Genomic DNA, 26,630 nt, shown 5'->3' with positions numbered 1-26,630 from the left:
AATACATTTTTTCTTGTGTCTTTCCATTTTAAAAGTTGTGGGTATTATTTTTAATAGCAAGAACAAGATTTTCAGGTAAAAATGTGATTTTCAAGTTGGTGGCCTTTTACAATGTGGTCTACTATAGTTTAAAATGTTTGTAAACTCATCAACTTGAAAATAGGTAAAATATGCTTCAAAAAACAAAAGTCAGATGACAGGTTTCAGAGTGGTAGCCGTGTTAGTCTGTATCAGCAAAAACAATGAGGAGTCCTTGTGGCACCTTAGAGACTAACAATTTTATTTGAGCATAAGCTTTCATGGGCTAGAACCAACTTCATCAGATGCATGGAGTGGAAAATACAGGAGCAGGTATAAATACATGGAAAGATGGGAGTTGCGTTACCAAGTGTGAGGCCAGTCTAATGAGACAATTCAATTAACAGTCGGATACCAAGGGAGGAAAAATAACTTTTGTAGTGCTAATGAGAGTGGCCCATTTCAAACAGCTGACAAGAAGGTGTGAGTAACAGTAACTCACACCTTCTTGTCAACTGTTTGAAATGGGCCACTTTACCTCCCAGAGAGACAGCAGTATGTTGACAGGAGAAGCCCTCCCATCTACCCAATGCTGTCTACACCAAGAGTTTGGATAGTATAACTCCATTGCTCACAGCTGTGGATTTTCCACCCCCCTGAGCAACAGTTATACTGACATAAGTTTGCAGTGGAGACCAGGGCTCAATGAAACAGGTTTCAATCAGACATCGCAATTTTAACTACTATCTACACTAATGCTCCCGCTGATGCTCAACCAATGATAGTGGCAGGATATTTTAAGATAACAGTCCTAATGAAGACTAAGCTCTAAAATTGAAGACTCTACTCTACAGGGGTTAATGCTCTGCACACCTAGAAGGAAGGTAACTGACTCCACTACTGCCCAACCAAGCCAACATGAGAGATGAGTAATAAAAACTAGTTGTGATCTCTATAACTTATATTTCAGAGTTTTCCCTATTCAAGTAATAGTTTGTTCTATACAGCTCATACTAGAGAATTCTGTTAATTAGAGTATCAGTTTGGTAATTTAGGGCCACATTCAGGCTTGTTATGAATACAACTCCATTAACTTCTGGGGTACTTTATCCACCTTCATCATGGCAGAATTTGGCCTTCAGGGTAGCTGACTACTCATGCTTAAAGATGCCAAAAAACTCTTCATTGGTGTGAATCTGGTGCTCACATAAGGCAGTATTTGAACAACGACCTCATAACATGGAGCTAATCAAAAACATACAATTTAGTAGAATTCCAAAGATACCTTAGCCTGGGGATCAGGTTTTTCTAGAATTTTACACACTCATGTATAGCTATTAGGATGCGTAATTGAACACTTCTTGGTATGCCACTCAAAGAATGCTAGAACTCATGTCCTCAGAAAATTGTGTGAAGAAGCACTTGGTTCTGAAGCACTTAAATGGCGACCCAGATAGAAAGAGGATTCTGACTATTGACTATTTATATTAGTCATTCATGACAGGAAAGTAGTAGTATTAATAGCTTTCCAAGTTTAAAAAAAAGTGGTAAGACAGCAGAAGCTCAGAATCAGGGTAGCTATCTCATTTCCATACCACGTGGCACCCCTGCAAAAGCTAATGTCTAAATTTGAAAGCCCTCCAAGGACTGTTATTCACTTAAGTATTTCCATTTCAAAGCAGTGCCCTATTTTCCTCCAATTCTACTCATCCTTACTGATATCTAATCATGCTATTCCACCTTAACAGGTAAACAACCCAAGACACACAGAGAAACTCACTGCACTTAAATCTTATCAATGCAACTGATACTACAGTGACTATAACAAAGTTGTATGAATAGTCTTAAAATACATCAGACATGCAACACTGTTTAGAGAAATTCGCAAAGCAAAAGTGAAAACAAATATTCACTGCACAGAAATGGCTTGAGACTTGCATGGGCCAAAATGTTCTACCTGACAGCTGAATCTGATGGCTATAGCATAAGGATGGAGGCAAAAGGAATAAAGACAGTAATATCAGAGACAGACAGACTATTTCAGATGTACATAGCCCTCTTAAACCTGAATTAAAGAAATATTCAGTTTAACCACTATTTAACTTGGATGAAAACAAAATTAAGCTGACTGACTCTAGCAAACATTTAACTGGGGTCACAGCACCACTACAGTTAAGACTGGCACTAGCTTACTGTTTAACAGCCAAATTTTGAAAAGTACTCTAAAATCTGCATGCTGACCGATTTGTTGTGAAAACTTCTGTGCCTTGGGGGGGTCCAGGGTATAGAGTTAGTAGTTCAAATGTTAGGTTGTTTGAGCAAGGGGTTCCTAAGATGCAGCCCCCACCCTCCCACCCCAAAAAGTCACAATGTCAAAATTTAACAGTTTTAAATTTTTTAACACACTTGGGGCTCGAACCACGGCTCTCATCCTCTTGAAACTCATACCACCTATCCAGGATTGATCTGAACTAGTGTCTGACAACCATTGTCCGTTTGGGAAAGTAATATTTAAAAAGTTATTCAGGGTTACAGTCGCATCTACAGTGAGGAGCCAAAGTCCTTCACATACGTGCAGCAACACTGGGGATGTGTTGCAAGCCAGAATGTTTACAGGCAGCCTGATGTCTGAGTCTTTCGGTGGCTTGCTGGGGCCAATGTCAAAGACCAAGCTGCACCTATGTATTGTGAGCTTGACTATTATCTACGCTGCAATACAAATCCCGTGGCACCCAATTTCAGAGACCAGGTAAACTGACTTGGGCTCATGGGGCTTTGGCTGCAGGGCTAAAAATAGCAGTGCAGCTGTTCAGGTCTGGTCTGAAGCCCAGGCTTTGAGACCTACCCCTCCCGCATGGGGCTCTCAGCAGTGTCGCTGTTCAGGTTTGAGCTGGAGTCCAGACTCTGAGACCCCATAAGGAAGGGAGGGTCTCCAAGTCTTGGCCCCAGCCCAAGCCTGAACATCTCCACTGCTATTTTATAACCCGCAAGTTCATGTCAGCTGAGGCCATGCCGTAAGTCTTTTTATTGTAATGTAAGCAAATCCCTTGATTCCCGTGGTCAGCCTGGGGCAGCTTTCTGAGAATGTTTGTTGTTCACATTAGCTGCTCTTGACCTGCATTCTACAGCAGATCCTTTAATTCTGCCACTTACCTCCTTTCCCCTCCTAAATTTGGGCAATGCTTGGGGGGAGGAGGGGAAGAAGAAACAAAAACTAGTGACGCTGACCTGCATGTAGACCTGACCAACAAAACCCACTGAGGCCCAAACAGAACCATAATGGGGGAATCTGGTTACAAAGTTCCATTTTGTAGTATAAAAATGGCTTCAGAGTTTCCAAACCATGCTAATAACTTGCATGGTCCAAGTTCTTACTATGGTTTGGGAATATCGTTAAAGACCCACCTACCCTATTAAATAGAATTGTGTTGTAACCAAGTCACTCAACATAGCTCTATTTTGTGAGTTTCGGGGCCCCCTTGAGAGCCGTGAACTGGTTTCAGGGGGTCCACCAAAATAAACCATAGAGCAGGGCCAGCATTAGACTTGCTGGGGTCCATGGCAGAAAGTCGAAGCCGAGCCCCACCGCCCGGGGCTGAAGCCGAAGCAACTTAGCTATGCATGGGGCCCCATGCAATTGCCCTGCTTGCTACCCCCTAACACCAGCCCTGGCTTTTAATCTACTGGATACGCAGAAAAACAATTGTTGTGACACAGGTGGTCTGTGTAGGTTTTATAGCATAAGAGGGGGGTGGGGGGTTAGAAAGAAAAAGGTCAAGAACCCCGGCATAGAGAACACCTTATTCCCAAACCAGCTGGGGCTGATATCCTTGTAGAATTGACAAAGAACTTTCAGCTGAGGTGGGAGAAGAAAATATTGGACTAAATAGGACTTCTATTAACTGATACAGTTATAAAGAATCATTATAGCTCCACACTGGAGAAGTCATGAAGACACATACACATATAAAAAAAAAGCTTTGACTTTGAACCACCCCAGTCTCCTGGGTTTCATAAACTGACTGCTACTCCCAGTACACTGGAACTAGGTCAGAGGTGAGGAGTGGGAAGGGTTTCAGGAAACTTAGTGCCAAACAAGGGAGTCACAAATACAAGCTTCAAAGCCATATTTACTACCCTTTCACACAAATACACACCATGCCCTCAGGTGCAGATATTAAACAGTCCTGTTTCTCCTGCTGAACCGTCTTTAGTCAGCAGTTCAGAGCTGATCACGAGTGGAGAGGGCTGAAAGTAATAACTCTGTGCCCCCAGCAAGGATTCTAAGGAATCAAACCAGTTTAGCTAACATATAGAGTAAAATGATGCTGGGGGCCAAATGACAAGTGAAGGCACAGATATTCCTTTTGCAAGTATCGTTTCTCCAGGCTGTTCTGCCTACTATGCTTGGTGTCCCCGTCTGGTTCCCTTCGTTTGATCCTTTGACCACACTCCTGTCCCTGTTATTTCATTAGTTGTCCCCCGTACTCATTTGGTGTCCAGGTCCTGTGGATCCCTCTCTTAGGCTGGGGGGTGGGGGGGATCCTTTCGCAGTGGGCGGGTGCCCGGATCCCCGTAGGATCATGTTAACAACTATAAAACCCTTCCCCTTCAGGCAATGCTCGAGAGAAAAGAAAACCATCTGCTGGGGGGCATGGCAGAGCGGGACAAATGATTATTATCTCTCTCTCTATCTCAATGGAGTTCAATAAAAATTCTGCTTTTCTTCTAGAAGTAGTGTGCTGCTGTGATCGTCCAATTTTAATTATTTATTTTTTTAAGGCACTGATCTAAATTGAATGCTGTGTTTCATGCTTCCCTATTATAGGGGAACTGACTGGTAAATGGTTACAGCAATGGTTCCCAAACTTTTCAGCATCACGTCCTCTTTTTAATTTCCAAGAAACCCTCACCCCCCCCACCTCTCCTTTACCATCATCCAACCCGCCCCCCCCCCCCCCCCCCCATCCTTGTCCCCTGACCGTCCCCCCCAGGACACCACTCCCTATCCAACCCACCCTGCTCCTTGTCCCCTGATCTCCCGGGACCCCACCCCCCTTCCAACCCCCCTGCTCCTTGTCCTGACCGCCCCCTCCCGGGACCCTTGGAACCCCACCCCCTATCCAAACCCCCTGCTCCCTGTCTCCTGACTGCCTCCCCACCCCGGGACCTCCTGTCCCTTATCCAACCCCCCCCACCCCCTGCTCCCCACCCCCTTACCAGGCCGCTCAGAGCGGCAGGACTGGCTTACTGGAAAGCCTGGGAGGTGGGCGGGCACAAGCTGCACTGCCCGCACAGGAGCACAGCTGCGGGGGAGGGTGGACAGGAGGGGAGGGGCCAGGGGCTAGCCTCCCTGGCTGGGAGCTCAAGGGCCAGGCAACCTCGCGCCCCCCTGGGAATTTCTTCATGCCCCCCCAGGGAGGCACACCCCCCAGTTTGGGAACCAATGGGTTACAGTGTTTTCCACATCTAAGTCACCAATTCAAAACCAGTTCTGACTAATAGTAACCAAGTCATGTAACATTTACCTGTTTGGAGGCCTATGCAAAATGAGCTGGTGGCAACCTCAGGGCTGCTCTACGCTTAAAAATGAGGCAGCAGCACAGCTTCAGCAAAGAGGCTACCTACACCAACAGGAGGGCTTCTCCCAGAGGCGTAGGTACTCCACCTCCCCGAAAGCCGGTAGCTAGGTCGATGGGAGATGCTCTCCCATCGACATAGCGCTGTCTACACTGGGAGTTAGGTCAGTATAACTGTGTCGCTCAGGAGTGTGGATCTTTCACACCCCTGAGCGAAGAAGTTATATCATCATAAGTTGCTAATATAAACCAAACCTAAGTATGCTTAGAAGGATTAGATTTTTATCCGTAAATGTTGATTTCACTGTACACAAACTGATGAAATATATTTCAGATAGGCAAACTAAGAAAAATGCTACTTGAGTACTTATTATATTTCAATTTAAGGATATTTGCTTTGTTATTAGAACCTCAGAGTTACAAACACCAGAGTTACGAACTGACCCGTCAACCACACACCTCTCTTGGAACTGGAAATATGCAATCAGGTAGCCGCAGCAGTGACAAAAAAAAAACAAACAAAAAACAAATACAGTACAGTGTTAAACATAAACTACTTAAAAAAGGGAAAGTTAAAAATAAGATTTGACAAGGTAAGAAAACTGTTTCTGTACTTGTTTCATTTAAATTAAGATGGTTAAAAGCAGCATTATTCTCTTGCATAGTAAAGTTTCAAAGCTGTATTAAGTCAATGTTCAGCTGCAAACTTTTGAAAGAAGAACCGTAACATTTTATTCAGAGTTAAGAACAACCTCCGTTCCCGAGGTGTTCATAACTCTGAGGTTCTACTGTATAGTTTGACAGCTGATATTGACAATTTGCATTTTAACTGTAATAAAGCTTTTTGAATCTCAGCATCTACTGTCTTTAAATAATTGCCCCCCCCTAATATTTTCCCACAACTGTGAAAACTTTAATCAACAGAAATCCAGAAAAAAATGTTTAAAACTCCTAATTTTGCACAACTGTGAAATTTTGAACAGGTAAATTAAAAAAAAAGCTTAAAAATAAACAAACAATGTTACTCATCAAAATTATAAAAAAATAATAATCAAATTCTACCAAGTCTAAGAATAAACTATTTTGTCAATAGTAGAGGCACATGGGCAAATAAGGATGGGGGAACCTGACTGCAGCAGCCTGAGCTGTACTTACTGCATAAATACTAGAGGACTTCACTCTAAAACTGCCACTCCAGCACACTTCCACAGCAGCATGCTACAGGTAGAGGAAAGGCCCTTTAATGCACAGGCTAAAAACTCAGACAGCTCACACAGCTCAACTCAGTTCAAAGGCAAAATTGCTGCAGCTCTGACATTCACTTATCAGGAAAATACTAGTAGAAAGATATTTTCCTTATTCTCTGCCCATATATGTTCTTTTCTATACAGTACCAAGCCTAGAAAAAGGCATTACTTCAGGCCTGTACTGCAATGCATGTTATTCCGTACATCCACGCAAAAGCCACCTTTTATGACATTCTGGAAGTTTAAAGTACATCCTGCTACATAAAAGCCAGATATGTAAAACCAAAACACCATATAGCTATTTTGCTATGCAGCAAGGAGAGGGCTGACAACTGGTGGGTTGTTTTTTGTTGGGGGTTTTTTGGAGGGAGGGGGGATTGGTTTTGCTGTTGTGAAAGATACACCTAAGCATTTACATTACCGGAATAATGGCATTCCACTAATTACCTTCTGTAATATTCCTGCGGTAACATAGAATTGCAATGCTTACCCTCCGTACATTAACCTAGATAACTGGAGTGACAGGCTTTTTATTGGCTAAGCATACATTCTCCAGTGGCTCAAAACAGCTATCAGTATGACTGTTAAGCAGGGCCAACGAGGCAAAAAAAGTGGGGTCATCTCAGGCAGCAGATTATGTGATTTACAGTGCAAGTGGGTAAGGCGGGCATGGGGAGAGGGTTCAAGAGGTAGACTTTTCATTTGCCCTAGGGACTAAAAAGAACAAAAAACCAAACCAAAAAGAGTCAAACACTGGTGCCATCATTTAAATAGACCCTACAAAAAAAAGCTGATTTGAACATGCAGGGAAGACTGCTTTACAATTGTTTATATGCATGTTTTCCTAAAAATCTGGAGTTTAGGAATACTTCACAGTATACTGCAAGTCCTAGAGGACTGTACTGAATTACGATACCCAACTTAGTTGCATGCCAATTAAAAAAAATAAAAAAAGCTTCCATTTAAGTTGCTTTTTATACAGGAAAGCTCTCCAAGGTTGGGCTTATAATCATACATTTTTTAAAGCAGCAAGAAGCTAGACCCACCAGTTCCATTATCTCTGCATATTGTAAAGGTTAACCATTTTTCCTGACAAGAAAACATTTGAATTAGACAGTCTTAGGCATTTTTCTTCTCTCTTTTTTTACCCCTACCCTCCCACCAAATAATTGAGAATACACTTGGATCTGCAGTTTAGTTTTACGACGCTCTGATGTGTCATTTGAAGGGCACTTCCACTGCGCAACCCAACCGGTATTTCTTTTCTTGAAACCGCACTCCTCCTCCACAGCACTAGAAAGTCACATGACTGCTGCAGAAAAGTAGGTGAAAGGTTATGCTGCTGCAGAATGGGCTACTGAACAACAAAAGCTCAATTTGTCTTTTACACTCCGGACTACAGATCCTGTTTCACTGCCAGGGGTCTAACAAAATGGGAAGCGTGGCTGCTAACAAGAAAGGAGCGTTTAAGTGCAGACTTTAAATGCATTCCCTCTTTAAAAAAAAAAAAAAAAGAGAGACGGAATAAAGCTGAGTCTTTAATTTAAAGTAGAAAAAAGATACAGCCCAACACAGAACTAAGAATTTGATACTAAAAAAAGGTATTTTGCCCAAAGCAAAACTGAAAGACTTTTTTCTCTAATTGTTTTCAGTAGTAATAGCCTTTATAGTAGGTAAAAAAATGTTCAGTCTGATTTCCAAGGGTTTTTCTAAACATAATTGTTCATTTAAGGAAAAGGTCCATAAGTGAAAGCTGTAGCTCCCCAACATTTTATGAGTTAGAAAGCTCAGGCACTAGCAGTTAGCTTTCAAGCTACGCCAAGCCTGTCACAGAGCTTGGAACTTGTGACAGGACTGGAGTCTGCTCCTCTCAGTTCCGGGTCTCTCTTTCCTCCCCAGACTGTCCCATTCCCAAGCTAATGCATCTGATTCTCCCTCCAACTACAGATGTAAGACACTAGTATGAAGTTTAATACTTTAATAAACAGCTTACAAATGTACTCTCTGGATCTCTGTTGACATTCTGTATTCATGCTAGTCACATGTTTGTAGTAGTGGTTTTAAGTTGCATTATCTCAATCAATCATTTTCAGTATCCACAGAGTCAGAAACATCAGTCTGAGGACTGGTAGCTACGAAACCTCAGTACAGTACAGTGCTGTACAGTACTGACATCAGTGAGAGCAGTTTCTCTCCATTATTATTTACAGGCTGTATAATAAGGTGTATAATAAGCTGATTAAAGTAAATATACTTTTAGATCTGGAAAGACAAGTAATCAGACACTTAGGGAAGAGAACAGCGTAATAAAAGGAGTTTAAAGATATTCCCCATTCTTAGACCTAGCACTCTTAAAGACACCATGATGCAAAGTGTAATCTTTCCTGTTAAAATTTACTCCAAAATCTAGCCTTTCAAATAAGCAAAACAAAATTATATATTACATTTCACATACATACACACACACACACTCACTGACTATGTAAAGTACAAGTCAGCTGCAAGGCAGAAAAAGAATTTGAGTTATAAGACTTGAAATCTCTTGCACTTGGCTATACTTACACTTGCCTTTCGGGGAAAATTTCCTCTGGTGCAGCAGATTCACCAGAGGCTGTACAGCAGTGTACAGACTGCATTGAGAAGGGTTTTAAGTATCTTGAGTAGTATTTTATATGAACTTCCCTGATGAAATCAGGAGACATGCCTCACTTCCAGGTGTTTTCTATATTCAGATGTTAGCTAAGAATACTGACAGGTATGAGATATTGTTAAGTCTTAGTCACTCAACTACCACTTCAAATATGTTATAGTTCCAGCATAATTAGCTTGCTTACTGGATGACAGCAACCCAACATGCTGACCATCCCGAACACAGGAAAGAGTGCCATGGCAGAGCATGAAAAGTTAATGAAAATTTGGAAAGCAGCTTGTGATAGCTGATTGTGAAGGGGTTTTTTTTAGCCAACATCTACTCTCACTATCCCACTTTCCTAGAGCTACAAATTACACTGGGGGACATTCTAACCACGAATTACATATTATTTACCTTCAAACAGCCTTCTCCATCCCACCATCACCCCTCTCCCTGTATTTATAGCTTCACTGTTCTAAAATGAAGTCAAGACAAATACAGTCAACGGATGCAAAAAGTCACATTTTTGTGATGTACCCGCCCTTTCTTGTATCATACAGAGAAGGAGAGAGAAGATGCTACAGAATATCATTTACTTTGTGTATTTGATCACAGAAACTGGGTGTTTTGTAGCACAACAAATGAAAGGTTTCCACAACTTTCAGGGCCTGACTATTTTAACTTTCATGTATAGATATTTCCTTGTACAATGGCTCTGCAGCAGTTACTGTTTTGCATTTGGCCTCATTTTAGACTGTGGCATTTTTAACCAGAGTGAGCTCAGTCAGAGAATGAACACTGGTTCAGACGAGGTGGACGCGGGGCCCGGTGGGTCCGAGCCGTGGGGTGCCTGCAAAGTAATACTGACAGAGAATCAGCTGGATACCCTTTCCCTTGAAGGCGCTCTGGGTGGGTGAGGCAAAATGACTGACGTTTCATTCATTCCTCAGTGCGGGAGCCCGTGCCGGGAGCCAACCGTCGGAACCACCCCTGCGGGAGCGCCGCGCAGCGAGCACGGCGGAGTGCCCGGGAGACTTGCGCGGGTAGGGGGGTCGCTTCCAGGATCCCCAGAGGCCGGACTCCCCCCAGCCAGGAGAAGGGGGCGGGGAGGGAACCGCGTTGTTGACTGCAGGGAAAAGCTGCACATGCCGCTCTGGAAGTCACTCAAGCTGAGGGCAACGTACAGGGCACCCCCCCACACACACACACACCCTGCCCCTCTGCTATGCGGGGACCCGGCTTGCTCACCCACCCCCAGCCCCGCCTGGGGAGCCCCCAACCCATCGCCCCGCGCCACCACGCCCAACCTAAACCCTTCGCTAATGGGGACCCCACTACTAGGGCGGGATTCAACCCCACCGGAGCCCCTCCCTCTCCCAGGGGGCCCCTGCTATGGGGCGCAGCTCTACCACCCGGCCGCTGCCGTGTCCCTGCGCAGAGGGGTGTCCCTTACCGGGGCTCGCGGCGACGATGAGGAGACAGACAGCTACAGGGCGCGCGCGCGCCGGCCAGCCGGTCACTCTCTCACTCACACACACGCGCGCACACCCAGCCAAGGCACTGAGGGAGCTGCGCGAGCGCCGCGGCTACCGGCTAAGCCTCGATTGGTTGAGCCCCCGCAAGCAGCCAGACTGGGGGCGGGGCGGTGGCCAGAGGCTCGCGGCGCCGGAAAGGGGCGGGGCCTCGAGGGGCAGGGAAGAGGCGCGCGGGGAGGGAGGAAGCCCCCGCCTCCTCTGCGCTGAGTGCTCTCCCCAGAAGGGGGTCGACGTTGTGACGTGGGGCGGGGCTAAAGGAGGAAGCGTGGAGGGGGGGCCAACGTGGGGGGAAGGGTCCGCTCAGGGGAGGGAGAATGGGGGCTGTTGGAAAGGTGGGGGTGTGCAAGTGTCTGGTGAAAAGGGCCTGATGTGAGGCAGAGGCGGGGACAGGCTCTGTAGTGGTCAGGGAACAGCTGGGCTCATGCTAAGGTCCCTCACCAAGTCACGTTGCTTTTCATACAGAAATCCTCCCATGGATATTTGCTTATTGCTGAACAGTACCTAAGTGGAAGGGTAACCATCGTCCTGTGTGAAATTCATGCAGGGGCCATCGCTCCTGCCTCTAAAGCCAAGATATAAGGAATAGAGGTTTCTTTATAGTGAAGGAGAAAAAGTAATAGTCCTGAGAAAAGCTAGGCAGGATCATTTTAGAGAATAGGAGAAGATGATAAGGAATGAAGCAGAAACACTGGATCTAACTGTCCCCTCACATAACTAGGTGTAACTTCCACTGAAGTCAATGGGGGTTGTATCTACTCAGACCATTGCTGAATTAGACCCTCATTACATAATGCTGAACCTGTTTGGTTACATTGTTTAGTGTTAAAGCATTGACAGAATTATAACAAGGAGAGAAATAATAGCTTCTGGCCCATACAATAAAATGCAAAAGATAAGTACAGTCAGTCTCACTGAAGGACAATAGTTTCTTTGAAACAAACATTTGTCATTGTGGACACCTTGGAAAGAGTGAAAAACATGACATTGGAAAACACAGGTGAAAGATATATAGAACCTTGCTGGTAATATAGCCCTGAAATCCAATACCATTCACCCAAAGAACTGCAAAAAAGAACCATTGGATTTTAAGAAAATATGCAGATATCACACTTCCTGGAAAAAGACTTCATGTTCTTTACATAATTCCAAATAATAAAAGTACTACAAAAAAGTGGATCTACATTTTGTCACAAGATAAAGCAAAATACATTTAAGATATTTTCTCATTTAAAAGTACTGAAAGTTTAAGTTTGAACTCTGTTAACTTTTTCAGTTTGAATAAGGGTGATATTGTTTGATTAGAATTTTATAACAGCTGGATGGCCATTTTTTTTCGTGGTAAGGGAAGTAATTCTATCAATCTGAATTCATGTATTAAGGCTTTTCTTCTGATTTTTTTTAAACCTTTGAAATATCAAATACATCAAGTCTGGTCTTCTCGTTTTGTTGGAGGACTTCCTAGATGTCTCAGGTCATAATCAGCATGTTTTCCTATACCATCCATAAGTGGAAGGGAACAAACTTTCAAAGTATGTCATCTGGAAGAAAATGCTGGGGTTATTTATCATCTCTGCCAAATAACTATGCCAGCTGTTCCAAATCAGAGAGCACCAGGCTAGAGAGTCTGCTTTGTCACAACTCTGATCCTACTTCAGCTAGAACTGATAAACATGAAGTACTCCCTGAGAAGGTTTGCATTATATGGGCTCAGAAAAGTCATAGACGCAGACCTAACTTGACTTTCCCCACCTGACTAACACTACAGCCACTCCTGTCCTGGATTACTGGAGCTGCTGCCTCTCATAACTTGGCCATGTTGCATTTCCCAGTAACTCAATCAGACATGAGACAGATGCTAAACTGCTTGAAGTGAAACCCTTTGTAGTAGAGCCTGGCCTGGGCCATCTCCCAGCATGACAGTAGGTGTTGCTGGAGGTGTTCCCCCTCAAAGATTGGCCATGAGTTGTTATCTCCAGTTACGAGTATGCTGTGATGCTGCCTTTCATATCTGGGATATGTCCCATGTCCTGGCATGCAGTATGGCCTTAAGGAGTCCTGTGCTGCTAGAAGTGCCTTTCATTTCCCAATGAAGACATTTCAGATTTCTTTTCTATAGCTGCCATATTTCTCATTTCTAAAGATGTGATGAACACGATCAGCAGAAATATGATGTGACTGGCTCCATAGGACTCTTCCATCTGACCTTCGCAAGCTAATGAGATCTGAATGATCAGCAAAAGGTCTAAATTACTGCACTTAGCAGTAGGTGGTTTGAAACAACTTGTTGGTGTATTTCAACACATTTGGCGCTCCTAAAATTAATCACATCCAACAAGCTTCCCCTGCCTTTCCAAGACTTCCTTGGCTGCTGTATGTGCAGTTAGGGTTGCTAACTTTCTGATTGCAGAAAACAGAACACCCTTGCCCCACCACCTACCCTGAAGACCTGCCCCTTCTCCCCAGCCCCACCCCCACTCACTCCATCCCCCCTTCCTCCATTGCTCGTTCTCCCCCACCCTCGCTCACTCACTCATTTTCATCGGGCTGGGGCAGGGATTGGGGTGCTGGAGAGGGTGAGGGCTCTGGCTGGGGGTGTGGGCTCTGGGCAGGGACGTCCCTACCTATGGTGGTGCCCTACGCAGCCCGAGCACCTGCACCCCCCCTGCAGGGGGGCTGGCCCCTCCGCGGAGGGGCGGGGGGCGCTCTCAAAGGCTGCAGGGCCGCAGGGGCATGAGCTGTGGAGGGCAGCAGCAGGACAGGGAGGCCCAGGGATTAATGGGGGGCCTGGAGGCTTGGGGGAGGGGGCTTGGAGGAAGGGGTCAGGCCCACCCCTACACTCATCAGTGGCGGTGGGGGGGAGCAGAACAATGCCGCTGGGAGCTGGCAGAGCGGAGTGGGCTGGAGCCGAGTCTCTCTGCTTCCCGCTGCTGGTGAATGTGGGGGCGGGCCTGACCCTTTCTGCCGTCTCCAGTACCCCCGCTAATCCCGTGGGCCCATCACTTGAGGAGAAGGTTTGGGGGAAGGGGTGGAATCAAGGCGGGGGTCAGGCGGAGCAGGGGCGGGAAGAGGTGGGGCAGGTCGGGAGCTTGGGGGAAGGGGTCGAATGGGGGCAGGGCAGGGGGGATGGCTGGGGGATAGGCATGGCCATTGGAGCCAGCGCCGCATACGCAGCATGTAGCTGCCTAGGGCACTATGAAATTTGGCACCTGAGGTAGAAGTAAAACTCGAACAGCTTAATGGGACTAAATCGGGGGGCCCAGATAATCTTCATCCAAGAATATTAAAGGAATTGGCACATGAAATTGCAAGCCCATTAGCAAGAATTTTTAATGAATCTGTAAACTCAGGGGTTGTACCGTATGACTGGAGAATTGCTAACATAGTTCCTATTTTTAAGAAAGGAAAAAAAAGTGATCCGGGTAACTACAGGCCTGTTAGTTTGACGTCTGTAGTATGCAAGGTCTTGGAAAAAATTTTGAAGGAGAAAGTAGTTAAGGACATTGAGGTCAATGGTAAATGGGACAAAATACAACATGGTTTTACAGAAGGTAGATCATGCCAAACCAACCTGATCTCCTTCTTTGAGAAAGTAACAGAATTTTTAGACAAAAGAAACGCAGTGGATCTAATTTACCTAGATTTCAAAAAGGCGTTTGATACAGTGCCACATGGGGAATTATTAGTTAAATTGGAAAAGATGGGGATCAATATGAAAATTGAAAGGTGGATAAGGAATTGGTTAAAGAGGAGACTACTGAAAGGGGTCATACTGAAAGGTGAACTGTCAGGCTGGAGGGAGGTTACCAGTGGAGTTCCTCAGGGATTGGTTTTGGGACCAATCTTATTTAATCTTTTTATTACTGACCTCTGCACAAAAAGTGGGAGTGTGCTAATAAAGTTTGCGGATGATACAAAGCTGGGAGGTATTGCCAATTTAGAGAAGGACCGGGATATCATACAGGAGGATCTGGATGACCTTGTAAACTGGAGTAATAGTAATAGGATGAAATTTAATAGTGAGAAGTGTAAGGTCATGCATTTAGGAATTAATAACAAGAATTTTAGTTATAAGCTGGGGACACATCAATTAGAAGTAATGGAGGAGGAGAAGGACCTTGGAGTATTGGTTGACCACAGGATGACTCTGAGCCGCCAATGTGATATGGCCTTGAAAAAAGCTAATGCAGTCTTGGGATGTATCAGGCGAGGTATTTCCAGTAGAGATAAGGAGGTGTTAGTACCATTATACAAGGCACTGGTGAGACCTCATCTGGAATACTGTGTGCAGTTCTGGTCTCCCATGTTTAAGAAGGATGAATTCAAACTGGAACAGGTACAGAGAAGGCTATTAGGATGATCCAAGGAATGGAAAACCTGTCTTATGCAAGGAGACTCAAGGAGCTTGGCTTGTTTAGCCTAACCAAAAGAAGGCTGAGGGGAGATACGATTGCTCTCTATAAATATATCAGAGGGATAAATACCAGGGAGGGAGAGGAATTGTTTAAGCTCAGTACCAATGTGGACACAAGAACAAATGGATATAAACTGGCCATTGGGAAGTTTAGACTTGAAATTAGACAAAGGTTTCTAACCATCAGAGGAGTGAAGTTCTGGAAAAGACTTCCAAGGGAAGCAGTGGGGGCAAAAGACATATCTGGCTTCAAGACTAAGCTTGATAAGTTTATGGAGAGGATGGTATGATGGGATAGCCTGATTTTGGCAATTAATTGATCTTTGACTATTCATGGTAAATAGGCCCAATGGCCTGTGATGGGATGTTAGATGGGGTGGGATCTGAGTTACTACAGAGAATTCTTTCCTGGGTATCTGGCTGGTGAATCTTGCCCACATGCTCAGGGTTCAGCTGATCGCCATATTTGGGGTTGGGAAGGAATTTTCCTCCAGGGCAGATTGGAAGAGGCCCTGGGGGTTTTTCACCTTCCTCTGTAGCATGGGGCACGGGTCACTTGCTGGAGGATTCTCTGCACTTTGAAGTCTTTAAACCATGATTTGAGGACTTCAATAGCTCTGACATAGGTGAGAGGTTTATTGCAGGGGTGGGTGGGTGAGATTCTGTGGCCTGTGTTGTGCAGGAGGTCAGACTAGATGATCATAATGGTCCCTTCTGACCTTAATATCTATGAGTCTATCAGTATGCCTAAGGACTGCCCTGGCTCTGGGCTGCGGCCAGGGATAAGGGGTTCAGAGTGTGGGAGTGGGCTCCAGGCTGGGGCAGGGAGCTGGGGTAAGGGAGGGGGTGTGTGCTCTGGGCTGGGGCCAAGGATGAGGGATTTGGGGTCCGGGAGGGGTCTCCAAGTTGGGGCAAGGGGGTGGGACACAGGGGGGGTTCGAGGTGTGGGATCCAGGCTGCGCTTACCTCAGGCAGCTCCCGGGAAGCAGCCGGCATATACCTCTGGCTCCTAGTCTGCAGGTGCCGCCCCCGCAGCTCCCATTGGCCGCGGTTCCTGGCTGATGGGAGCTGTGGAGCCAGTGCTTGGGGCGGTGCCTGCACCATGGGCAGGGGCAGCGTATGGAGCTCTCCTGGCTGGCCCTGTGCCTAGGAGCTAGAGAGACATGCCGGCCACTTCCAGGAGCCGCGCAGAGCCAGCCACTGCGGCCAACTGGACTTTTAGCTGACGGGAGCCACCAGGGTCCCTTTTTGACCAGGCATTCCTATCGAAAACCAGACACCTGGCAACCCTATGTGCAGTATGGCTTCCCTGTTCTAAATTTTCTTACACTGTTTCTGTATCTGGAAGACCTCCATTATATTTACTTGTGTCTACTCTGGACAAAATAGCATTTCGGCCATGTTCACACTGGTAAGCTTACAGAGGCACAGGTGTACCGATGCAGCTGTGCTGCTGTAAGGTTGCTCGTGTAGCCGCTCTATGCCGGCAGCAGAGAGCTCTCATCGACATAATAAAACCACCTCCACGAGTGGTGATCCACACCAGCACTTCTGTCTGTGTAACTTATGTCACTCGGTGGGGTGTTTTTTCAGACCCCTTAGCGACATAAGTTATACCAACAAAAGTGGTAGTGTAGACATGGCCTGAGACACTGGTAAAAACTGTCAGCATGCATCTTATCTGGAAATCTGAACATTCCAGGTAGGAATCACATAAAATTAGCCATTGATGTGTTTCCGTGAGTTAACCTCATTGCTCAGTTTTTCAGAAGTCAAGCATGAACAAACACTCCACTTTGAGTAACCTGTGACTGAATTACATGAGACTTTATGGCATCTAGAGAATTACATTGTTAGGTTCAATGTCAGTTTTATGAACAGATGTTTCTCCAGTTTGCTAGCTGGCCAAAATAGCAGTGTGATTTCCTTATAAACAGAACTAAGAGCATTTTGTTCTTCTTCACATTTCTCTCTCTTCTATGTTGCAACAGAGGATTCCAGTTCATAGTTAGGATGTTACCATTGGCAACTCTGTGTCCCATAGCAACTTTCCCACCAATAATACGCTGGGGAAATGGATTGGTAATAACTGAACTGGAACACTTGTTCAAGAATGTGGGACAGAGGCATTGAAATTGTTCTGTTTAAATCGTTCTGTATAGGTTGTTAGGCTACTTGTGTTAATGCCTTTTCATATACATATACAAAATGGCCACGCATGTCTTTGTGTACAGTGACAGGGGCAGAACCGTGACATCAGGAAAGTTCTAAACACAGGATTTTGGGTCAAAAGGACAACATTTGATTTATTCACAAAACAGCAAACTGTGCATACTACTAACTACAAGAACTACTCAAAAGTGACTTATAGCAGCCAAGATCTACACATACCAGCAACAAAGGCCAGAGGCTTGTTCGGAGTGGCTCTTGTGCCATACTTTGGTCTGCAATACTGGAGAAAGCAGAAAGCCCTGTATTTATAGATCCCAGGCCCCCTTCTCTCCCAGGTCTCTTCAACCCAGAATGGTAATGAGTCAGCCATTCTAGCCACTGTCATTCGTATTTATAAGAGTGTAACCAAATCTACCACCTTACCAATACTTGGCAGAGGGGAGGAGTTCTACTTGAGACCTCCCTAAAATCTTAAATATATGGTAGAATAAGGAGATAATGCTGACTCGCCCAAAACTTAGAAGGGTAGAATTTGTCTCTTTTAACTCCTGCTTCTTTCACCTGATGAAAGGAGCACCACTGCTAATCTCGTCTGTTATACAGTCAATCTTTACTGATCACTGCCAGATCTAGCAGGGAAACTTGCTAGTCAGTTTTTGATGTGCATCCCTGAGTGCAGTAGGGAGAGGGAAACAGGAGCCAGCTCTTAGTGTGCCATAATTCTCTCCACTTCTTAAAGTTTTTTTTAGAAATCTATTTATTTAGATTTTCTTTTAATGACTTATTTTTCTGAAGTGGGCAATCCATTTGAGTTATTGTGGACATGAATTACAAAGATCACTCAGAGCATGTGACTGGTATTATTTGTAGTTTATAAATCTAAATAAAATAAATACACCTCTCCAGTGTTCCAAGTGCTTAGGCATATTAAGTTTAGAATGCATAAAAACCTCTGATTGATCAAATGGCTACAATTAACCACCCTTCCAATCTCCTCATCCCAATACCTCCTCATCACTCTATCCATCCTCTGAAAGAAAGCTTTCAAACCATGTGGCAAAGCCTAACAAATTTAAGTTCTGCTGAACCAGCAGAGGAGCAGGGGAGTTAGTTCTAGAGTTCATAGATAAGGCCAGAATGGACCATTGTGATCATCTAGTCTGACCTCCTGTATAACACAGGCCATAGGACTTCCATGAATCAAGAGCCAGATCTTCTGCTGGTATAAAGCCACATAACTCCATTGATTTCAATGGAACTATGCCAGTTTACAGCAGCTGAGGATCTGACCCAAGGATTCTTCACTGTGAACATCCTACTCCCAGTACCCGGGTATTTACCTTTGAGAGTTGCTAGCTTGAGCACCCCACCTGATCTCATCTGTTGCATAATTACCTGGAGAGAACAGCCAGACACATGGTATTGATTACTGTTTGTGTTCTAACACCTCAGACTGTGCCAAGACATGTGTTGTAAGCACATGCAGGCTCTGGAGCACAGGTACAATATGTTCCCTGCAAACAAGTCCACAAAGGAAGTTGGCAGACACATTTGGCAGTAGGGGGCAGTGATTAAAGATGCAGATAGGTGCTTAGTGGGATTTTCAAAAGTGCCTGAGCAATTTTGGCACCTGAGTCCCATTGAAATGAAATGTTATCTGCATAATGGAGACACTACTGCCCCCATTGACTCACTGTCTCCCCTACTTGCCTCCCATACACATTGCCCTTCCTGTTCAGAGACAATAGAACATTGGGACTTCCCTACATGAAAAAGTTTTTGTACAAGACAAGAACATCCAGCACTATATGAATCCTTCCATACAGAAAAGAGGAAAGCCAGCCCAAAGCCACTCTATTTCTACCAGAGCCTGCAGGCATATCAACATCATCTTTTGGCAGTGGCATCAAAAGCACCCTATAGATCTAAGACAATCAGCACGATCACTTGATCTTTTCCCTTGTCAGCAAGAAATCATTGACTGAGGTGACTGCAGTTCCTGTTCCATTCCAAGGCCTAAAGCTAGATTGTAGGTGGTTAAGGAAATCTAAAGAGTACAAATTTTCATAGCTTGTATTTCTCTCCTTAATTGCTTTGTTTCTCAGCTGTTTATTCTTTCCTAGTTTATTCTTTCCTGTTTATTCTCTCCCTTCCCTCAAATGTTTATCTCCAATGCCCCTGCTGTTCACAGTCACATCCACTCAGGTAGCACCTTTAGCAGCACAGGGCCCCTACTGTCACACTGGATGCTGGGATATGAGCCATGTCCTGAGTGTGAAGGACAGCACCTTCCACAGCACAGCATGTGCCTAAGGTCATTTAGCAGAATGGAGGATGACCAGAGGAAGGTCTGCAGCTGAAGGCTTTCTAAGGTAAGGGAACAAATAAAAACTACAGTCCTGCCCCTGCATATTAGCAACAGCTACAGCTAAGCTTGGAAGAATTAGATTTTTAAATCAGTTAATGTTGGTGAATGTCTATTTCACCGCACACGCATATCCCAGTGAAAAAAATATTTCCATCTATAATAGAAATGTACTGTGATGTTGCACTCTATATGATTTTATGAAAATATGCTAATGAGTGTGAATATAATATAACTGGAATATGTTTCATGCAAAAGGTCTCTTGTAAGGTATCATTACAAAGCTTATAATCTACTGAGTGTGGTCATCCTATTTGTATGTATGTAACATTCTTGTGTCTGAAACTAGAAATATGAAATATAACTCTGAGGACCTATTGTAGTTATGCAAAGTGTGGGCCATTAATGGTGGTTTGGAATCGTGATGGCTCCCATCAACGAGGACAATTGACTGTGGATTGCTCTGTTTGCAGGCAGGCCTTCCTGTGAGTCAGGCTGGGAGGAATGAAGGCTTGGGGTCTCACAGGACATGTGACCGTGTCACCTGGTACTGAAATCCATCTTTAACCTGGTGCTTTTCCATTTAGAAGGGATGGGGGTGGGAACCCAGAGAGGGACAAAGGATTCCCGCCTTGTGCAAAAGATATATAAGGGGGTGGAACAGAACAAAGGAGGCTGCAATCATGAGAAATCCCCTAGCTACCACCTGAGCTGGAACAAGGACTGTACCAGGGGAAAGGATTGTGCCCAGTCTAGGAAGGAGTCCAGTTTGTGATAGAAGCTTATTGGAACATCTCTGAGGGTGAGATTTCATCTGTAATCACTTTCTTACTGTATTAGGCATAGACTTGCGTGTTTTATTTTATTTTGCTTGGTAATTCACTTTGTTCTGTCTGTTACTACTTGGAACCACTTAAATCCTACTTTTTGAATTTAATAAAATCACTTTTTACTTATTAATTAACCTAGAGTATGTATTAATACCTGGGGGGGGGGGGCAAACAGCTGTGCATCTCTCTCTTTCAGTGTTACAGAGGGTGAACAATATATGAGTTTATCCTGCATAAGCTTTATACAGGGTAAAACAGATTAATTTGGAATTTGGACCCCACTGGGAGCTGGGCATCTGAGTGTTAGAGACAGGAACACTTCTTAAGCTGTTTTCAGTTAAGCCTGCAACTGTTGGTGGATGTGGTTCAGACCTGGGGCTGTGTTTGCAGTAGGCAAGCGTGTCTGGCTCAAACCAGGCAGGGCACTGAAGTCATAAGTTGGCAGGGAAAACAGACTCAGAGGTAGCAAAGCACATTAGATGACAGTCCGAAGCAGGTTTCTGTGATCCAACCCGTCACATGTACAGATAGGCAAAGAAAGAGACATGCTACTTGAGAACTTTAGCATTGATTTAAGGATATTTATTTTGTATATTTTGACATGTGATGTTGACAATTTATATTTGAATGGATACAAAGCTTTAACTTTTTGAATCTCAGCATCTGGCATTATATAATTATTCTGAACCCCTTCCATTGTCTGACCCCCCCCCCCATATTTCCCACCACTGCAAAAATTTTAATTGATAAAAATAAAACTTAAAAATGTTTAAAAATAAAAATCCATTAAAATGATATAAAATAAAAATCAAGTTCTGCCAAGCCTTGATGTTGCAACCAATCTATTACAAGCTTTATTCTTGGCACCCATCTAAGATTTGGGGGAAATAAACCCTTTTAGCTTGAAAATGTGCATGACCATTGTTAGGAAAGAGTAGAATTTTAATGCATTCTTGGAAACTTGTGGGGCAATACAGCTATGTATAGTGTCCACATGTGAAACATTTTGCTAATAATCCACCATTCTGGGGCTGTCACTCAAAAGCCTAATATTTATGCACATAATACTGATAACAGTTTTCTTTAATACTTAATGCATAGTATCAGTGTCAAAATTTATTACACTGCAGTTTCTTTGCCAATAGATGCATCAGATACTGATGTATATGTCTTGGCTTGCTTGCTTGCTGACTCTGGGCTAGGTTGCCTTGCAGTAAGGTGAGGTAGTGCCAGGTTTCTAGCAGGACTCTTTGAAGTGAAAGTGATGCAGTTTTTGATCCATTTAGGCCAGTGATTATTATTAGAGGCAAAGGAGTCACCCTTCTAGCTGTCTATGGGGCCCAGCTGTTTCTCAGCTTTAAAAGGCATGCAGGCTCCAAGTAGCTGATGAGACAAAGGCAGTTGGGAGACGAAGGGAGTTTGCCAGCAAAGGAAGGCGGGGTTGTGTGTTGTTTTTTTCCTTTCTTTAACTTGTAAGTGCTCTATAAGGAAGACCCTGCAATGGGGAGTAAATACAGCATGTCTCCATCACCACTGCTAGCTCTTCCTCTGCCTGCACCCATAGAACCCTGCCAGAGAGGCATCCTGATTCTATAGGCTTCCACCCAGGTCCGGGTCTTTACTTGCTGGGAACATGGCCTGCTGATGAAAGAAAGGCAGGTGGAACCACCTGGGGTGAGAGGTGTCTGTTGTGGGAGTCCCTCAGGAAGCAGGTAAGAGAGCTGCAGGAGGAGGTGGCTTATCTGCGTAGCATCTGGCTGTGTGAGGACTTAATCAATAGGACACATGTAGAAACATCTGGAACAGAGGATGCTAGCCTACTACAGTGGCACCATAGAGGAAGGAGAACCTGCTCTATAGGAAGGAGTCTGGCTGCTGGCCATCTCTGGCAGTAGACAGTGCTCCACTCAGGGCCCTGTCCACCAAGGTGAAGAACCAGTATGCTGAACTGGCAACAGGAGGTGAGAAGCAGACCCTAATGGCAAAGGAAGAGGAGATGACCCGTGCCCTCAAGGCTGGGAGGTTCACAGCTACTGCACTCAAGAAAAAGGTGTAGGGTGCTGGTGCTCGGGGACTCCCTTCTAGAGGAATCCATCTGCCAAGATGTCCTGGGAGGTGTGCTCCCAGCCTGGAGCCTGCATCGGAGATGTTACAGAAAGGTTGCAAAGGCTCATCTGTCTCTCTGATCACTGTCCCATACTGCTCATTCATGTGGACATTAATGATACTGCTCAGCATGATCACATGCATCATGGAGATGACTGCATGGCTGAGCAGATGGATCGCTTTGGCTTCCTTGACCATAGTATGATGTTCCAGGAAGGTGGTCCACTGGGAAGGGATGGGGTCCACCTGACTAAGAAGGAGAAGATTATCTTCACACATCAACTTCCCAACATAGTGAGGAGGGTTTTAAACTAGATTCAAAGGGGGCAGGTGACAAAAACCCACAGGTAAGTATAAAGAAAGGTGACCTTAACAGAGGTCTAGATGTTAGGGCGGGACACACATGAAGACCAGAAGGAGGGGAGAAGCAGACCAGTTGAAAGTCTATGGGTAAAGATAAAAGTGGGGGGAGAAAGGTTGGCATCATGTAAGGTCTATAGGTCCTTGTCTAAGATCACCAGATCAGGAAGAGGAGGTGGATGAGGCATTTCTAGAACAAGTAACAGAAATATCCAAAACACAAGACCTGTTAATAATGGGGAACTTTAACAACCTAGACATATGTTAAAAAAAATGGCAAAACTCAAAATTTCCATTACATTTTTGGCATGTATGGGGGACAACATTTTGTTTCAGAAGATGGAGGAAGTAACCAGGGCGGGCAGCCATTTTAGATTTGATTCTGACCAACAGGGAAGAATTTGTTGAGAATCTGAAGGTGGAAGGCAGCCTGGGTGAAAGTGATCATGAAATGATGATTTAATAATTTTAAGGAAAGAAAGGAGTGAGAGCAGCGGAATAAGGACAATGGACTTCAAAAAAAGCAGACTAACAAGATCAGAGGACTGGTAGGTAAGATCCCATGGAAAGAAAGTATATGAGAAAAGGAGTTCAGGAGAACAGGCGGTTTCTCAAGGAGACAACATTAAAGGCACAACTTCAAACTATCCTGTTGTGAAGGAAAGATAGGAAGAATAGTAAGAGGCCAATATGGCTCCAGTAGGAACTCTTTAATGACCTGAAAATCAAGACGGAATCTCACGTAAAGTGGAAACATGGATGAATTGCTAAGTAGTAGTAAAGAATAGCACAAGCATGTCGAGATAAAAATCAGAAATGCTAACGCACAAAAAGAGTTATACTTAGCAAGGGCTATAAAAGGCAATAAGAAGAGGTTCTATGAATACATTAGGAGCAAGAGAAATACAAAGGAAAGTGCAGGTCCTCTACTTAGCTGGGAAGGAGAGCTAATAACTGATTACATCAAGAAGGATAAGGTTTTGCCTGTTTTGCTTCAGTCTTCACTAAGGAGGTTAATGGTAACCAGTTACTCAACACAGCTAATTATCAACAACAAGGGGAAGGAACGCAAGCCAAAATGGAGAAAAAATAGGTTAAAAATATTTACATAAGTTAAATGTATTCTAGTCAGCAGAACCAAATGAAATTCATCCTAGGGTACTTAAGGAATCAGTTGAAGCAATCTTGGAACCATTAGCAATTATCTTCAAGAACTCATGGCAGACAAGTGAGGTCCCAAAGGTCTGGAGAAGGGCAAATATAATACAAAGGGAACAAAGAGGATGCAGGAAATTATAGAAGTTAGCTAACTTTGATTACTGGAACAAATTATTAAACTGTCAAGTGTAAGCACCTAGAGGATAACAGGTTATAAGAAATAGCCAATCTGGATTTGCCAAGAACAAATCATGTCAAACCAACTCTAATTTCCTTCTTTGACAGAGTGACTGGCCTAGTGGATGGGGGGAAGCAGTGGATGTGATTATTTTGATTTTTAGTAAGGCTTTAGCACAGTCTCATATGACATTCTCATAAGCAAACTAGGCAAATGTGGTCTAGATGAGGTGGGTACACAAAAGATTGAACGACTATACTCAAAGAGTAGTTATCAATGGTTTGTCGTCAAACTGGGAGGCTGTATCTTGTGGGGTTCTACAGGGGTCAGTCTTGGGTCCAGTACTAGTCAATATTTTCATTAATGACTTGGAGTGGAGAGTATGCTTATAAAAATTGCAGTGACATCAAGCTGGGAGGGGTTGGAAGCACTTTGGAGGACAGGATTAGAATTCAAAATGATCTCAACAAATTGAAGAATTGGTCTGAAATTACCAAAAGGAAATTTCAATAAGGTCAAGAGCAAAGTATTATTCTTAGGAAGGAAACAAATCAAATGCACAGCTACAAAACAGGGAATAATTGGCTAGATGGTAGGACTGCTGAAAAGGATCTGGGGATTATAGTGGATCTCAAATTGAATATGGGTCAACAATGTGATGCAGTTGTGAAAAAGGCTAATATTCTGGGGTACATTGACAGAGTGTCATATGTAAGACATGGGAGGTAATTGTCCCGCTCTACTTAGCACTGATGAGACCTCAGCTAGAGTACTATGTCCAGTTCTGAGTGCCACACTTGAAGAAATATGTGAACAAATTAGAGAGAGTCCAGAGAAAAGCAACAAAATGACAAAAGGTTTAGAAAACCTGGCCTATGAGGAATGGCTTAAAAAAAAAAAAAGCTGGGCATGGTTAGTCTTGAGAAAAGATGACTGAGAAGGGACATGATACTCTTCAAATATGATAAGGGCTGTTATAGAGAGGACTGTGATCAGTTGTTCTCTGTGTCCACTGAAGTTAGGACAAGAAGTAATGGGCTTAATCTGCAGCAAGGGAGATTTACCTTAGATATTAGGAACTTTCTAATTTATAAGGGTAATTAAGCTCTGGAATAGGCTTCCAAGGGATGTTGTGGAATCCCCGTTTTTGGAGGTTTTTTAAAGAACATATTGGACAAACACCTGTCAGGGATGATCTAGGTTTACATGGTCCTGCCTCAGTGCAGGGATTGATGACTTCTCGAGGTCCCTTCCAGCCCTACATGTCTATGATTCTATGTCATCGCCATCTAGTGGATAGATTCAGAATGTTGAACTGTGTGCCATGTACCAAGAGCTGAGCGGATAGTGCAAATTATTTGTGAATATTTCTTTGAGTTCTAAAACAAGTTTATTAGTATTATCTATTATTTGCCTTACAGTAGTTCTCAGATGATAGTGCTCAGAGGCCCCAGTCAGCAACCAGCCTGCACTGTACTCGGTGCTGTATAAATATGCTAGTCCCTCCTCCCAAAGAATTTACAATCTAAATAATTCAACCATGTTCACAACCCTTTTTTGCTTGCTTTCAATGCACATTCAATGGTTTGAACTTTACTAACATGAACACTGGCAAAAGCTAGGTTTTAAGCTTGAAATTTCACTGACAGCAAATTTCAGTGTGTAGCCTTGTCTTACCATAGAACAGATGCTGCTATGCTACTTTTCCAGGGCTGGAATCTTCACACACTTGCAGGATGGCAGGAAACAGTAGAATCCTCATTTCAAGGGACAAGTGGCACTATAGCCCCTTTGTCTTGTTTTTGACTGTCTCTTTCAACCCACTGTCTTTAGAGTTTCTAAAAGAAAGTTCAGGGGCTCATGGGAAAAATCTTGGAATTTGACTTTCTTGAGTCCTGTGATAAACATACTTCCAGTCATGCAAGACTAGGGTGATTCAGAATTTAACTAACATGCTTTATAGTAGACAGGAGAGGAGAGGCCAGTGGCTCCTATAGAAAAGTAGACTCTTAAAGTGCCTGTGATGTGGTTCTCAATAA

General features: G+C 44.0%; 1 protein-coding gene across 4 annotated transcripts in view; it reads right to left on the bottom strand.

The window, feature by feature from the left end:
• The window catches only part of CPT1A (carnitine palmitoyltransferase 1A), a 70,253-nt gene extending 59,052 nt beyond the window's left edge, over positions 1-11,201 (bottom strand). For 2 of the 4 annotated variants that reach the window (XM_037899519.2, XM_043548587.1), the window contains exon 1: positions 10,930-11,099. The gene's annotated coding sequence lies outside the window, so the exon portion shown is untranslated. Of the gene's footprint in view, positions 1-10,929 lie in introns of all 4 variants that reach the window. The other 2 variants (XM_037899520.2, XM_037899521.2) reach the window with 2 other exon arrangements.
• Positions 11,202-26,630: the final 15,429 nt, after the last annotated feature.

Source organism: Chelonia mydas, chromosome 6, assembly GCF_015237465.2.
Source record: "Chelonia mydas isolate rCheMyd1 chromosome 6, rCheMyd1.pri.v2, whole genome shotgun sequence".
NCBI lineage: Eukaryota > Metazoa > Chordata > Testudines > Cheloniidae > Chelonia > Chelonia mydas.
This window is presented reverse-complemented; position numbering and strand designations above follow the sequence as displayed.